This window comes from Etheostoma spectabile, chromosome 8 (assembly GCF_008692095.1).
Source record: "Etheostoma spectabile isolate EspeVRDwgs_2016 chromosome 8, UIUC_Espe_1.0, whole genome shotgun sequence".
In the NCBI taxonomy this organism is placed as follows: Eukaryota; Metazoa; Chordata; class Actinopteri; order Perciformes; family Percidae; genus Etheostoma; species Etheostoma spectabile.
In genome coordinates this window covers 3,901,479-3,916,431 of record NC_045740.1, presented here as the reverse complement: position 1 = coordinate 3,916,431, position 14,953 = coordinate 3,901,479, and the positions used below count along the sequence as shown (strand labels likewise).

Below are 14,953 nucleotides of genomic sequence, written 5' to 3'. Positions count from 1 at the left end.
CATTGAGGCCGAGACTGACAATTAAAATATCATCATCAGAGTTCAGTCAGAACAAAAAAAGGGAGTAAGGCAGGCAGGTCTAAAAGAAGTCAAGAGGTCATAACACAAACAGGCAAGACACATAAACACAAAAACGTAATTGTCTATTCCATTGACACTATGTTTTCTGTTCCAGACAATCTAGAATAAAGGTGAAGGCTTGGTGGGGAGTACATAATACTGGAGCTGATGACTAATAGGAAGCAGGTGTGTAAAGGCTGGTGGACAGGTGAGAAATGGAAGGGGGTGACTGGAGAGATTAACAAAACCTGGCAACTGGAGTAGGCCACATGGAAGAAATGAAATCAGAAACAAATAAAGGAGATAAAACCATGACAGTTTTAACAGATGATGCATAAGTTTTGCAATGCAGGGAACTAATAATATTACAAAATTATTAATATATGTCCACACAGGTTTTAATTCAGGAACAGAATGATTTTTGTGGCACAGGTGAGGCCTATATAACTACAATTGTGGAAAACCAGCTATGTCTTTAGTGTAGATATGTCACTATTTAAGATACCTGAATTAATATTTTTTGATATTAATAACATACAAAACAAACACAGGACAAACCAAGGAGCTTTTTAGGCTCATTAACTTTCAGCAGCTCTTATCATCAACTGCCTCCAGCAGCCGTTTCAAAGCTCCGATAAACTCCCTTGCATGCTCCCTGCCCAGCACAAAACGGCAGATAGAGCTAACTGTTACCAACTGGAAAGTAAAAATAGATATATTTCTCAGTAGTAGGTGGAGACCAACAGAGCTGAAATAGGAATGGATTTAGGACTTAAATTTGTCAGCTGGCCTGAAAGACGACTTTAGATAAATGCTACTTGCTGGAGTCTATTTCAAGGCGGGCAACTGTTTGCTAAATTATGTTAAGGATTGGTAATGTTATCTAGATTTGTTGTTTTTGCTGCCCAAAGGGTGGCAAATATTGAATCAGTTGTTAGTTACGAATCTGATGAATGAAGAGTTGCATAACATCTTATTAAACAAAGAAGTATCTGTCTCCCTCTCCCCTACTAGACAAAGAAGAGTTGAACTGAATTAAAGAACTCACCCAATTGTCCCTCCAGGCTCCCTTAAAATCAAGATGGCAGCAAAGATAACAAAAACAGGGATTTCTCATTTTGTGCCATACTTTAATGGATGATAGCGTATCCAGTTTGGTATTATTGTGCAGATGCTCTGGTTCAAAATGAGACCAACCTTTTCTATGGATGTCAGTTTCTGAAAGGCTAAAATGTGGCCTGCAAGGTAAGGCTTGTTTTTAGCATGGCCGGTTGCCGTAATTGTCTTTGATTTGTTATTGATTACTTGCGGCCCCTACCAGCCGGCTGAGGGAGGATTGAGTAGTCAGCAGTCAATGACAGTACTAAAAATTAAGGTTAAGTAAAGTGCGAGATTAGCTGTGGACAGACAGAGCCACACATGCACACACAGAGATCGCTAACTAACCCATAACCAAAAGGGTAATAACAATTATAACCTCTTTGCTATGGACTAACCATAGACTGTAACAAATAATGAACAGAGCTTCCGGGTCTGAAAAGGGAAGCCATCTAAAGATAGGGCAGTATATACTGTGCCAATGGTATGATACATAGGCCCATTCAGCCCCGAACAAAACATAGCAGCATGTTTATTTAAGCTGAAACGGGAATGCGTTAAACACCTTGTGTTTGTAAGCGCAAACTGCCTTTTTATTCTTACAAGTTTACATACGCATCTCTACGGATTGGGCATCACCTGCAACACAGCCACTAAATGTGAAACACAACAGTGGCGACGGCGTGGCAGTGACACAGATATCGGAAACTACCCTGAGTTGGGGCATCTCGGTTCTAAACCATCTCTGATGAAGCCATTAAAGCATTAAACCTGCATTCTATCTAATTTCCATTAGGGGACAACTCCACTGGTTGCAAAAAGAAGTCTGAATACATAGAGGTCTATTAGAAAATTACCGATCTTGGTTTATTACATCAGTAATCTTTGCCAGACCCATCTCCACAGCGCTGGGGAGTAAGGTCTGGCCACACATACATTTATTTAAACCAATCCCAATCATTTTGGGCGGCGCTAAACTCTGGATGCACCGATTGTGACACTGCAATGGTCTCAGGAAGAAACTTAATTGTTTTGGTGGAACATTTACACCCCGCAAAAGAAAACAACACATTCAATATTAAATAAAGCTAACTGTTCAAACAATAAAGTAATATGTGCTATTTAAATTAGCTGGATACACAGTTATGCATTGCAAACAATAAGAATATAATCTGTAATAGACTGAAGGCAACCCTGTGACCGTATAAACCAGCCAAGATCATGTACTGAGACAAAGTTGGGTCATTTCATTTTTTGTAATGTGTGTAGTATTTTTTTTTACAGTCACTGGTGTAGACTGAGAGGTATTAAAGATTTTGTAAAATACACTTCTTAAAATGTCCCTTAGGTCATCCTCATGTGCTGGGGAACTGATGGAGCTCAGGAGGAACCCGGGACACCACTGTGGAAGCCACTGCTCCATGGCCCTTTGGAAGAAGCAGGTCTAGCGCCCCCCCAAGCTGACAGTCATAACCCTTCTCATCCAATCCGCGGGGACAGGACCGCTGCTCTGGCAGTTTATTTCCCCGCTCCTGAGAGCCCAGCGATGCGGTGCTGAGCAGTGGTGAGCATCGTGAAGGACGCACGGACGGACGTATTTGCCCGCTACGGAAGGTAAGGACTCGGGGTAGAGGGAAAAATGATTGTTTGACATTATTATTAGAGTAACCGTGCGCTGCATTTTTGACAGCTGGGAAATCAGTGTTGTTTACAACAGACTGAGTGGGATGCGCGGTTGGGATGGAGCTATATGCGCACTCTGCGGTGCAGAATTGGATGTTGTATGTACGAAGAAACCGCGTTTTGCATTTGGGTGTCATATTGACAGATGCAGAGAGACATGTGCAATAGGCTATCTGACATACCTTGGCGTGGTGAGGATGACGCGGATCTGCTGCACATCCAGGCATGCACTTCCCTCCCAAAAATAGTCGATGCACAGAGCAGATGTAAGGATACGTTTCAGCATTAAGCACATCTGCTTTAAAGCATGAAGTCTGAGTGTTAAATTCAGCATTCATTAGACCACGCCGGAGGCCATGGCCTAATAGCGCTGCACATACCGATTATTTAAAAAGATCAGGAAGCACCCAACGACTGTAAATACTTTGATCTGTGGTGTAACTAAAACGCTTGTCCTGGTGATTGAGGCATATGGTTCGGGTCTGTCATCTTTACTGGCAGATTGCCGTGGTGCTTAGTGATGGCCCATCGCAGGGTTATCCGTCAGCATGTCAGGTGCTGGAGAAGGTGTCATGGGCGCGTCCTGACTCACCACGCTATAGGCTTCAGTGGAGATGAAACGTTCATTCTACATGTTGCTAAAGTAAGGTCTAGCGACTTCCAGAAGTCCTACAGACATTTCAAAGATTTTTTTTTTAATCATGTAACAACAATGATGAAAAGTTATTTTTATGTTAGTTAACTCATTAATGACATAGTTAAAAAAGGATGATGGTAGCTTTACACAAACCATGCAATTATGCACTGATTCATAGTAAATGACAAAAATCCCAGATGTGAAAATATTACAGTGGTATTCCGCTTTATCAGTATGTGGGGCTCATTGATCAGTTTTTTGAATCTGTGATCTCAGTTAATAGTTGTAGGGACTCTGGTCAAAGTCATTCAGCTACATGGTGAAGTCTCTCTGGAACTCAAGATGTTATGTCTTTATTAATACATAGAGAGTTGATTTTTAGATTCAAGCATGGCTATGGTTTTCCTAATGCGGTTGAATAATGGCTTGAGGGCATAGTTTTTAGCACAGCTCCCAGCAGCAGGGTATGATTTAAGCCACTGCAACTTTTTATTGTGGTCTAATGAGCTTGCAAAGAGTGTAATTAATGAGGTAATCAATATCACCACATTTTGAGACCGTATGGGCCTCTGTGTTTGCTATTCACAGCTCTAGAGTGGTTTTACCCCCACACCTGTTACTTGTTAGAATTATTTGCTCATCCAGTATAAAAATGTGTATATATTCAGATGATCAATTGATGCATGTCTGACACATTTCTGCTCCTATATTTTCATTTTGGTTTTCTTTGCCTTTCTGTGCCATGTGTGAGAATCTTCACTGTGTGTTATTCCTGACTGAATCAGAGCCCTGCATGTGGCAGAAAATGTTAGAGGGATTCTGTGGGTGCCTGTCAGGTGGAGCACTTTATGATCTTGTAAGCTTGACTGCTGCTAATGCATCCTGTGCTGTCATGTGTACACCCTGAGGACAGTCCCTCTCCTCCATGCGAGGTGAATGAATTTACTCTGCTCAGAAGTAGGCTAACCATGGCATGGCATCATCTTACATTTTTACCCCTCTTGGTCCACAAGGAAATATATCTGAAAATTGAGTTTTGAATTTTGCAATGATCTGTTCTCTGCCAGCATTCCATTGGCTGCAGGGCCGTACTGGCTTGAGGAGCCTGCATGACAAGGAGGTTTTTACATAACACAGAATCCAGCAGGATGTGGTTGTTCTGTGATGCATTTCAAAGCTACAGCCTCAGCCTCCATTAGTGTCACAGTTAAATGACTTATCATAACTGCCCACAATACTTCTCCTTTGGTTTGAAGCTTCAGTCACACACATCTCTCATGTATTGAGGTAGACAGGCTAACCTCACCTAAGGCAGAAAATAGAGTGGCCTTCAACCTCCCCATCTCCTCTTCACCTCAGGCAGCATTGTAATTTATAAAAAATGTGTATGAAGATGAGAGAGATTGCTTTTGCTCATATGGTATGATTGTTTACCGCAAATCTTTCAAATGCTTTAACAGTTGTTGTTTTTTATATTCAGCAAGACAGTGATTTTTCTATTTTCCACTTCAGTTAATGTCTTTATTAAAGCAGCATTATTTTGGTGCTTTAAGGAAACCTTGAATGTTTGCCATTTAAGTCCTTTTAGAGTTGTTTTAGGAGATTAGATTTGTCTCCAGATGTCCTTCTGAGCTCTGGGTGACAAATTCTTGGGCAAAGAGTCAAGCATTAGTTCAAGATAGGATGATAGATTTTGAAAAGACTCTGATTGGCAATGTTAGCATTTGCCAGCAACAGGGCTAGTTTGTCCGGCGCTGTTTGTTCTGTCTCACTGAATGCAGAGTCAGTCATGCTGGAGGGGATACGTCCTGTGGACTTGTTTCTTTGTTAAATTGAAGGCACAAGGAGAGGCTATAGCAAGACGAGACAGCCTATGCGAATGAACATTTGTGTGCAGAAAAACAGAGATACACAAATACAACCCTTATTGCTGCAACTGTCATTACAGACTGTACAAGTGCTTCTTTCTGTCCTGCTGACAAAATGTGATGCTCTTGTCTTGATGCTTCCTTTAGATTGCTCAGCAATTTACGCACTGGCGGTCAATAGCGAGATCCACTAATGGTACGGCAGTGAGGCAGAGACATGACGTCTTCTATGTTTGCCTGGAGACAGACCTCTCCTCTGTTCATGCCTGAGGAGAAAGGCCCTCAGTCCCCATCTGCCATTGCTGGCTGTCTAAATACAGTTTGCACTAGGCCTACCATTGATTCTCCCTCTGTGGACTGCTCCCTTTTCTTTGCATGCACGTGACCCTTATGTGTAAGAGACTGAGATAAGTGGGAAGAAGTCGTAGGCACAGTGCACATGTGTATCCCACTTGTTAGACTAAACTGTAAGTATGGTTAGTTATTTTGTTGGGCTTATAGATATTTAATAGTATTACTATTATCATCTTCTAAAACTGTGATACCTGTTTTTTTTATAGCCAATAGGAAGAAAAGAGATTCATGCAGGTTAGAGCTGAAGTGACTTGTCAAATAATAGAATGATAGAAAAGTAATTGAGTTGTTTTGGTATTTTTTATTTTTACTTTTTCAAGCAAAAATGCCAAACACTTGCTGGTTTTTGCTTCTCCGACATAAAAAAAAGTTTGCATTTCTTAGCTGATGTGATAGCAAACTGAACTTTTAGAGAAAATAAGGGAAGATTTATTGGTAATTAAAAGAATCCTTTGTTGCTGCCTTAATGCAGCTGACAATAATACTAACCAGCTGATTCTTTAAAGCACCTTACATTGTTACATTGGACTTTTTTCTCTTCTCAAATCAGTGACTTTGTTTGACAGGATAAGGTTTTAAAGCCTACCTGAATCTAATGATCTCACATAGTTGCTCCCAGCACTTCAGGAGGCTAGTTACTTTTAAAGGGGGACCCCAAATGAATAATAATTCAGCTACACTTGATTACAGTTGTTTTAGTGTTTATGTGTGTGTGTTTGTGTGTGTGTGTATGTGTGCGCACACATGTATTTGGCTCATATTAATGTATTTGGATAAAATGCAGCCTTCATAGGCTAAATGGCCTTTTGTTGATTTACAAATTTAGCAGCACAGTGCTGATGATAAAAATAGATGTATTTGATTTCAACTTCTGGATTTTTGTCTATATTTAACATACAATCTCCTGGAGAAAGATGTTATTTAATCACTGACAAGGTAAAAAAAAGGACTTGAAGAAATGGCTTGCTTGTAAAAAACATCAAATCAAACTCCCCTAAAGATAAAACTTAGAATGTCTTTTATCATAGAACATTTCATCCTTTCCCCTTCTCTTTATCAGTGTGATTTTGTTTGTTGATAAAGTGCTGAGCTTCTTTGGTGACTTTCAAGGATCCTAGGGTTTGTCTATCTGCCAAAGTGATGTCTCATTCAGAATGAGATTACTCCATTTCCATTAAGATAATGTGGACCGGACAAGCAGGAAGTGTTTGGGAATTGCTTGGTATCTTCCCCTGTCACTCATGGGGGAAATAGGATGACGTTGATCAATGTCATCAGAGTGTTGTCTTGATGTAGGTACAAGTTTTTTCAGAGATTTGTCAGTGGTCTGTTGGGGCAACTGAATCCAAATCAACTCCTTAAAATCACAATTTAAACAATATTGAGAAAAAGAACATAAAGATTGATCTATTAAAGAAATCAGTGATGAACGAGGTAAAACAATTATTTACTTCATTTAAGTTTAAAGTTTTTTTGGGCTACATTTAAGAACAATTCAAATGTGTAACTAGGTTATATTTGACAAGATTTCACTTCTTTTCTCTGATTCGTTGCTCGTTTTCCTCTGAGATATTTTTAGACTTACAATCAAAGTCAATCTTTTGGGATTTATGGACTCAATTAGAAGGAGATTACAAATGTGTGCCCTTCACCTGTTAATTTTTGTTAACAGCATGATCAGCCTTTTTTTTTCAGATAATATTCATTACAGTGTATGCTTACTCTGGCTTCTTCACTGGGATGCATTCAATTTTTCAGAGTAATATCAAGAGTTATTTGCTCATTTGCATTTTCCTTGTGGTTAACTTGTACTAAAGGTCTTTGTATTTAATGATGATAAGAAGTAGTGAAATGTTAACAAGTTCAGAGGACAACTTTCCCTAATTAAGTAATCACTTTTAACTGTCTTAATGTGAATGGGTCATAATTAAACTCTTCCTCAGAGTGTCAGATAATCGCTTGTGTATTTGTTTCACATTTCACTGAGCAGATATATAGGGTTACACTCAGTGGACTGACTTCTCACATGGGAGTCTTGAGCCATCTGTTTTTGCACCTTCGTAGGCGCAGGCAGATACATTGTTTACAGATCTGTTGAGAAGCTGTGCAGTCAGACAACACTATATGCTATTTTGGTCCCATACAAAATGACTTTCAATTCCTTGAAATTAGAAAATCAGTGGAATGTGTCGGATTTATTATATAGTGTTGGGATGTAGAACACATCTACAGTTGTAAACGGTTAAATTCCTCATTTGTTAAATTTAGGCCACAACCGAATGAATCACAGAGATGGTTTGTAAAGAGTTGTTTTGGATAATTAAAGGTTGGAAGAGAAATAATCACCTTTGATGCTGGCAAAACCTTACCTATACAACGTTATCCCCTCTGACAGTAATTTATTTCATGATCTTCACATGAAAGCTTGTATTTAGCATCATTTTAAAGATAATATTACCTTTGTAACCCTCATCATTGAGATTCTCAGTAATGAGCTACATTGTTTTGGATTTAATCCTGTTTAATCTGGGTTTATCATGGGATTGTGAAAGCTAACTGTAGTTTCAACTGCTTGCATTGTTATTTTATAGTGTTGGGAAAAGGACGAGCCCGATGGTACAGGGAACTGTCCAATTATGTACGAAAGCCTTTCTCATTGGGGCCAAGCCACTCTTGGGGCCTTTAAGCAAGGCCTGTTGCTATGGCTCTGGGAGCATGTGAGGAAGAATACAACTTCATCTACATGCTAGTTCAGGATGCAAGGTTACCAAGCATAACCACACTCCTCTGCACAAACCATCACCTTTAATGTGTACTGTATGTTATTTTTCATGCTATCCCAGCGTATGTTACCTCATAGTGATGATGCATGCTGTGTATTGTTGACAGCTCAGCCCTGTTACTGCAATGGCATAGTAAACTGGAGTCATGAACTCTTCACCGGCTGTATGTTGAAAATAATGAAATTTAGAGGCCAAAGGAGATTCTTACACTAAACAGAAACGTCCTTGGTGAGAAACATACTAGTTCTTTAGCAGGCTGACCTCTAGCCGTCTGTGGGAGGGACTGTATGTGTGAGAAGTGTATAGATAAAAGGCTAATCGCAGAGAGAGCCCAAAGGCGGAGGCCTCCTGGCACGTGGAGCGAATACTGAGGAAGCCAAGCTCTTGGGAAGCCTCATTATACATTTAGGGGCGTCCTGTTTTCCCTCTCTCTGGACAGTTGGACAGCTAAGTTGTTTGTGGATCAATAGTTTAGCTTCCTACTGGCTCCACAGAGTGAGTGAAGTGCATTTAAACCCAAGAAATCAGAGATCCGGAAGCATAGCACTAGGGGCCTCAGCAAGTGCTATTGCTCTGCCCATTATTCAGACTCCCTGTTTGTTTACCTCCAGTACTTGACTGCAGTGGTGAGACCATCTGTAGTCATTATATGCTCATGTAATCAAATTTTCTTAGATTTCTATTTTCTTTGCTACACAAGTTAATCCATAAATATCCACTCCTATTGCCATTTGGTGATAAAAAAAAACGCTATATGCACTGTATTTGTAAATCAAACCATTCTTTGGATACTGTCATTTCCCAGACGCTAAGAGATCTCCACTAAGATTGATTGAAAGTTATAAGGTTGTGTTGTGCAAGCTGATTATATGCCTTATAAATGCTGCTTATTATGACCAGAGCCTGGCAGACTGTCTATATTGATTCAACACTTATTTATAATGTCTCTTGTTTTTCAGTTCAGCTCTTTGGCTATATAAAACTTAGACACAGAAAAGGAGAAGAGAGAGAGAGAGAGAGAAGGAGGGGGGGGTCATGGGTTGGGGGTATAATGAGAAACAAGAACAAAACATTTGGAGCTTTCCCTTCATTCCTTAGATCAGTGTAACCAGAAATAAAAGCTGTGGCTGGTACATGCTCTGGGCTGTGGGCCGCCACTGTCCTATCCTGGCTCTCATGCTGCACTGCCGGTGCATTTTTTTCACTGGTCAGCCTCCGAGCTCCTGGGCCCAAGGCTGCATCTCTACATGAAGAGCCCATTGATGTGGGCAACATTAGCATTCGCTGTAGGCGAGCACGACAAACAGGTTGGTTTTCCGTTTCACACTTACCAACCTGTTCTCTGGATCCTCTCAAAGGGTCTCAAATCAACCCTCTTGTTGCATAGCCAATGAGCGTAGATAAAAGAGGTCAAAGAATGCTTATGTAGGCCTCTTCAGTACAAGCAGTGTACTCTTTGTATAAAGCCTCACCCTGCCAACTGCCACGTCAGGGCAACACTGTCACATCTGGCGCACAAACTCACAAGGTGATGTAACCACCTGCGTCATGTTTTCTGTAAGTGCTAGTGGGACAATATTTGAGCACTAAAAGCTTCCGACAAACTACCCTAAAACGTCCCTGAACAAAAGTTGTTCTTAGCTGTTGGCATATCATTATTCAGATCTGATCCCGCCTTTCTGAGGGATTCTGGCTGACTTATGCATGAGAACTGTGCACTAATTATGCTGCAGATTCTTTTCCCTGGCTCTGTTTGAAGCTGCAGGAGCTTTTGTTGCAATCTGCTAATTCATGCTGCTGAAATTATCCTCACAATTTTACTAAGCAACAGCAAATTGCCAAATATCATCCAATGAAAAATAACACGTGATCCATCTGTGTTTAAATTATCATGAGTCAGACTACTGCCTGCGCAAGTCATGTTGATGCCAAGAGAGAGAGGTAGAGTAGAGGAAGACAGCTTCTAATTAGAGAACATTTTTTTCTTCTATTTCAGCCACACTGTAAGGGAATTTATATAAACAGTAAACAGAAAGATAATGAAGATGTAAGTGCAGATATGATCCTTATTATTCCTTGTCAATGGCTGTCTAGAATGTGGGAGGTGCCAACAATCACAACATTAACTCCCAGCTCGAGTGAAAATATATCACATTATTCCCTGGGCAAAAATAAGCCATGCATGCATATTAATATGGTATTTGTTCAGACTCCAGTTGAGCATGGGGGTGGATAGCCTCCATACTGCATGCGTGGGTAAATGTGTCAGTAGTATAGCGGCCAGTGTCACTGGTTGGATTATTCACAAGGATGGTATAATGACAGTGAGTTGAGGAAAGGGCATCCAGAGGTGAATCTGACATGGAGAAAGAGCACTGAATCCTTTTTTCTGTTCTCTTTTCACGCATGCACATACTCACGCACGCACGCAAGCACGCGTGCACACGGACCCCGCGTTTGCAGTGCTCCGAGTCTTATCTGCAACACACAGCTCCACTCATGCTGCACACACAGGTCCATACTGTGTGGAGGACAGAAGGAGCGAAGGGCATAGCGTCACAGTCAGGCAAGCACACATACACATCCGTACACACACTCACACACATGCACAACAGTTAGAAAGAGGAGGGGTTTTACTTTTCTTAATTCCCCTGTAACAGAGGACAACTAGACAAAGCAAAACTCGGCTCTTCCATATGACCGAAGGGTGGTTGAAAAGTACTCTGTGTTTAGAGAGACTGGCTGGAGTATTTAATGTTATTCACATTGACCCATGACTAACCGGATTATAATTTGACTCCAGTAAAATGAAATGAAAAGGTTGCAAAACATTTATGCCTGTAAATATCTGTATACAATAATCATCAAACCAAATAACGTATTTATGAGATTTCCCACAAAAGTTTTTTCAAACAAAACACAAAACTGATTATAATGGATAAAAATAAAGAGATAAGTAAGAAATTGTTAATACACATTTTTAAAGAAATAGAACATTTTGAGTTAAGTTAGAGATGATTGATAACACTCTTATGTATGTCTGGTAAAGCTGGAGCCAGGCAGACAGGTAGGTTAGCTTAGCATAAAGACTGAAAGCAGGGAAAAACAGCTAGCTTGGATACCATCTAAAGCGTACTAATTAACGTGCTATATCTCATACAAAAATGAATAAGTAGTGAATAAGTGTACAATTGACAATACATGGTTTAATGGACTATTTCTTGGCCGGTCACTTCTTGGAGTCACCAAGATGTTGCCAGGCAACAAGCAGAGATGCCAGATTATCTTTGGACAGAGCCATGCTAGCTGTTTCTCCCTGCTTTCAGTCTTTATGCTAAGCTAAACTAACCATGTCCTGGTTTCAGCTTCATATATATATGAATATTATATATGTGATTCATCTTCTTCAAAACTGAACTGATTGAACATTTTGCAATTATGAATTAGACAACATTTTTTTGTAATTTCTTGCCAAGTTCATGAAATAAGAGATCTGCCAAATAGAATAGTATAGGTTTTCATAGTCTTAAAGCAGAGTAAATGCTGCTTAATTAGACAGCAAGAGTCCTAAAAGAAAATCTTTTGGAAAGTTATAAAACCAATGCACAGTGCTGTAGTTTTGTTTAAGCACTGGCATAAATAAAACCCAACACAATGTAGGTTAAATGGCCCTGTGAATACTCTTAGAGCAGTCAAGCAAAAGCATCTGTTTGAAGCATAATATATGAAAAGTCTCTTAACCTAGTTTAGCTTTCTTGCTGCTACTGGAAGGAACACAAGCTTGATTGGAAATGCTGTAAACCCTTTGGCAGCGTGGGTTGTTATCTGAGCTGTGTCTTCAACAGCCATTGGACTGTGTACAAACAGCTTCATAACTGGGAAGAGATGATATCCTTATGTAAAAGGATAATCTTGTGATCTGAATGCCAGAAATCTCCCACACATCTGCACTTCCTTACATTGACACAGCCAAGTAATGTCAGGACGTACCAATTTTGTTTTTGAGAATGTCAGTGTTTGAAGAGACAGCACATTAGTCTAACCATAGTCGCGGAATTATCTACACAGTTGGCTGATGATGGTCTGGCATCAAGATCTAAGCACTCTTTTTCTATACATCTCCTTCTGTTTTTTTGTTGTTTAAGTGGGCACCTGTTCTGCCTTATGAGCCATGATTACATGGTGTGACTTGGCTAAGAGGCACCATATGACTCAGGTCTTTGCCCTAGCTGTGCTCATTGCCAGTCAGCACACACACGGCTTTCCAACAGGCTGTCTGACTGTGGCTATGTGCTCAGCAGTAAACATAGGTGACTGGGTCTGTTGAAATGGACACTATGTTCCGGACATGAATGTATATGAGGATGGAGGACCTGGTTCTGGTCCGGATAAAGTGTTTATTCTCTTTTCAAATATCCTTGCATGCACATTAACAAAACCGTATAATTGATTCAAAGGAAACAACCAACAGAGAAAAAATTAATTGGTTAATGTGTTCACATGCTGTAATATATCAGTTAATAGTAGCTTGGCCAGCTGTCATACTCTGTTTTCTGGCAGTTTGAATAAGAGCTCATGCTGACTGTTTTAAATTGTATATGCAGCTTTTAAAGGAAAGAGTACTCAAGTACCAAATAAATAACAGAAGAATATACTGTTACACACATACATGCACCCAGTGAGAGAGACTGTGGAGCTTGCAGTGGCAGAAGTAGTGGAGGAAGACTTCCCGATGGGTAGGCATGAATATGCATGCCACTGCTTAAAAGCAATGGCACAACCTAATACAGTATGGCAGTCAATGAATTCACAGAGCAGGCATTGTCTGGTGTTGTACTTTCAACTCTGGAGGAGTTGTCTGAGCCTCTTGTTTGAACTGTTCAGCCCTTAAATGCTTCTGCAAAAGTCTCAGAAAGAGAAATCTCTAATCTTGTTTAAGAAAATCATAAATGCTTGGCTTATTTTTTTGTTAATTATATTTCATCACCCACTATGTTATTACTTATTTATCAGTAAGATTGTTTACATTCCTTTACCCAACTTGGAAGTACATTTCATTTGGGATTCATTGAGTTTGAGTTTGTTTAATTAACTGCTAAGTGATAAGTTATCAGTTAACTCATCATGTGTCTTGTGCACCAGAGAACTTTAAAAGAGCCTGTAATTTGTTCTCCCAAACATCTTCTTATCATCTCAATACAGTGTATAGACATGAACCAATGCTGTTATATAGATTAAGTGGCAGAGGATTTGTTTCTGTCCTCATTTATGGATACTATTTATTTTCCTTCCAGACGAGAGAGTAGTATAGTAGTTCAGTAAACTAATATCTGCAGAGCATGCTATCAAGTTCTTAAAGCTACAAATTGGGCCATGCTGCCTTTAACAATAGGGCTACAGTGACATCAGGAGTAAACAGCCACATTGGCTTCACCATTAACAGTTTTTTTTTTTTTTTTTTCTTTTTTTACAGTTGCCAGGATACATTTCTTGATACTTTTTTTTCAAAACTCTTAACAAAGTTCTTTTAACCAACTTTCAGCTCAGGCACAGCAGTTCATTTCACATTCAAAATGCACTAAAACTACCAAATCCCTTCATACATGTCTTAAATCAACTTCTTCTTGACAGCCAACAAACACACTTTGTCACCTGCAAAACAATGACAATGTATCATTATACAATGTTGTCTTATATAAAACAAGGACACCTCTCTACTGTTTAGAATTCCCTGCTACATATGTAATGAATCAGATATGATGCAGTACGCTTCAATATATTGTCTGTATGTCTTTTATTTGCACTGAGTAATTCCAAAATACTACTAATACAGATACAATAGAAATGCTAATCTGCTCGGTCTTCTGCATTTGGCCACAGGTTTTCATCCATCCATCAAATCTTATAACATCTAGGGCAATATACCTAGGAAAGAATCTTCTGGCATGCCTGATCCATCCCTGGCAATATTCTGCTGAAATATCCAGGCATCCAGCATTCATTGCTTCCAGGAGGGACATTTGATTATGTGGATGGTGGTCATAAACCTTCCAACTTCATGAGGAAAAAAATTCTTCTATAGGGTTGAGGAATGGAGAGTAAGATGGGAGGAAAAGTGACACCATTCTGGTATTGGCGGCAAACCACTCTGTGACTGCACGAGAGTGGTGAAATGCCACAATGTCCCGTACATTATAAATGTTGGCTGATTTCTTCTCTCTGCATCCCTTTCCTGAACTAGCACAACCCTTTCATAGAGATCAATCAGAATGCATGAAGACACTCAGTGTTGTACGGCCCAATTATGGTTTTTGTAACAGCAGTCCATCAGTGGTATTGCTGCGCACACTGTGATGTTGGCACCCACGGCCCGGGACATCCACTGTGGCTCTCTTCCCAATCACATTCCTTCCTCGTCGCCGTGTTTTGGCCAAGTTTCATCCGCAAAGATGAAAATGTGGGATGTTGGC

At 40.0% G+C, this 14,953-nt stretch overlaps 1 protein-coding gene across 1 annotated transcript in view; it reads left to right on the top strand.

The window, feature by feature from the left end:
- Window positions 1-2,521: 2,521 nt before the first annotated feature.
- The window catches only part of LOC116694089 (contactin-1a), a 78,716-nt gene continuing 66,284 nt past the window's right edge, over window positions 2,522-14,953 (top strand). The window contains exon 1 of the mRNA XM_032523560.1: window positions 2,522-2,772. The gene's annotated coding sequence lies outside the window, so the exon portion shown is untranslated. The remainder of the gene's footprint in view (window positions 2,773-14,953) is intronic.